Source organism: Triticum urartu, unplaced genomic scaffold (assembly GCF_056163025.1).
Source record: "Triticum urartu cultivar PI428250 unplaced genomic scaffold, HENAU_Tu73 scaffold2, whole genome shotgun sequence".
Lineage (NCBI taxonomy): Eukaryota > Viridiplantae > Streptophyta > Magnoliopsida > Poales > Poaceae > Triticum > Triticum urartu.
In genome coordinates this window covers 874,419-876,903 of record NW_028260368.1, presented here as the reverse complement: position 1 = coordinate 876,903, position 2,485 = coordinate 874,419, and positions in this window count along the sequence as shown.

Genomic DNA, 2,485 nt, shown 5'->3' with positions numbered 1-2,485 from the left:
TTAATCAAGCCTTGGCAGAAGAACTTGACAAGTTTCCAACAATTAAAGATCCAGATCACGAAATTGCATTTCAATTATTTGCGAAAGGATATCAACTGCTAGAACCCTCGATAAAAGAAAGAGATGCTGTGTATGAATCACTCACCTATTCTTCCGAATTATATGTATCTGCGAGATTAATTTTTGGTTTCGATGTGCAAAAGCAAACCATTTCTATCGGAAACATTCCTATAATGAATTCCTTAGGAACCTTTATTATAAATGGAATATACCGAATTGTGATCAATCAAATATTGCTAAGTCCTGGTATTTACTACCGCTCGGAATTAGATCATAAGGGAATTTCTATCTACACTGGCACTATAATATCAGATTGGGGGGGGAGATCGGAATTAGCAATTGATAAAAAAGAAAGGATATGGGCTCGCGTGAGTAGAAAACAAAAGATATCTATTCTAGTTCTATCATCAGCTATGGGTTCGAATCTAAGAGAAATTCTGGATAATGTTTCCTACCCTGAAATTTTCTTGTCTTTCCCGAATGCTAAAGAGAAGAAGAGGATTGAGTCAAAAGAAAAAGCTATTTTGGAGTTTTATCAACAATTTGCTTGTGTAGGTGGGGACCTGGTATTTTCGGAGTCCTTATGCGAGGAATTACAAAAGAAATTTTTTCAACAAAAATGTGAATTAGGAAGGATTGGTCGACGAAATATGAATCGGAGACTTAATCTTGATATTCCTCAGAACAATACATTCTTGTTACCACGAGATGTATTGGCCGCTACGGATCATTTGATTGGAATGAAATTTGGAACGGGTATACTTGACGATGACGATATGAATCACTTGAAAAATAAACGTATTCGTTCGGTTGCGGATCTGTTACAAGATCAATTCGGATTGGCTCTTGGTCGTTTACAACATGCAGTTCAAAAAACTATTCGTAGAGTATTCATACGTCAATCGAAACCGACTCCCCAAACTTTGGTAACTCCAACTTCAACTTCAATTTTATTAATAACTACTTATGAGACCTTTTTTGGCACATACCCGTTATCTCAAGTTTTTGATCAAACGAATCCATTGACACAAACTGTTCATGGGCGAAAAGTGAGTTGTTTAGGTCCTGGAGGGTTGACGGGGAGAACCGCAAGTTTTCGGAGCCGAGATATTCATCCGAGTCACTATGGGCGTATTTGTCCAATTGACACGTCTGAAGGAATCAATGTTGGACTTACTGGATCCTTAACAATTCATGCGAGAATTGATCACTTGTGGGGATCCATAGAGAGTCCGTTTTATGAAATATCTGCTGAGAAAGCAAAAGAAAAAAAAGAGAGACAGGTGGTTTATCTATCACCAAATAGAGATGAATATTATATGATAGCAGCAGGAAATTCTTTGTCCTTGAATCAAGGTATTCAGGAAGAACAGGTTGTTCCGGCTAGATACCGTCAAGAATTCTTGACTATTGCATGGGAACAGATTCATGTTAGAAGTATTTTTCCTTTCCAATATTTTTCTATTGGGGGTTCTCTCATTCCTTTTATTGAGCACAATGATGCGAATCGGGCTTTAATGAGTTCTAATATGCAGCGCCAAGCAGTTCCGCTTTCTCGGTCCGAGAAATGCATTGTTGGAACTGGATTGGAACGCCAAACAGCTCTAGATTCGAGGGTTTCCATTATAGCCGAACGCGAGGGAAAGATCATTTCTACTGATAGTCATAAGATACTTTTATCAAGTAGTGGGAAGACTATAAGTATTCCTTTAGTTAACCACCGTCGCTCTAACAAAAATACTTGTATGCACCAAAAACCCCGGGTTCCACGGGGTAAATCCATTAAAAAAGGACAAATTTTAGCAGAAGGAGCTGCTACAATTGGGGGCGAACTTGCTTTAGGAAAAAACGTATTAGTAGCTTATATGCCATGGGAAGGTTACAATTTTGAAGACGCAGTACTAATTAGCGAACGTTTGGTATATGAAGATATTTATACCTCTTTTCACATCCGGAAATATGAAATTCAGACGGATACGACAAGCCAGGGCTCCGCTGAAAAAATCACTAAAGAAATACCACATCTAGAAGAACATTTACTCCGCAATTTGGACAGAAATGGAGTTGTTAGGTTGGGATCCTGGTAGAAACTGGTGATATTTTAGTAGGTAAATTAACGCCTCAGATAGCGAGCGAATCATCTTATATCGCGGAAGCTGGATTATTACGGGCCATATTTGGCCTTGAGGTTTCCACTTCAAAAGAAACTTCTCTGAAATTACCTATAGGTGGAAGAGGGCGCGTTATCGATGTGAAATGGATCCAAAGGGACCCGCTCGACATAATGGTTCGTGTATATATTTTACAGAAACGTGAAATCAAAGTTGGGGATAAAGTAGCCGGAAGACATGGGAATAAAGGGATCATTTCCAAAATTTTGCCTAGGCAAGATATGCCCTATTTGCAAGATGGAACACCCGTTGAT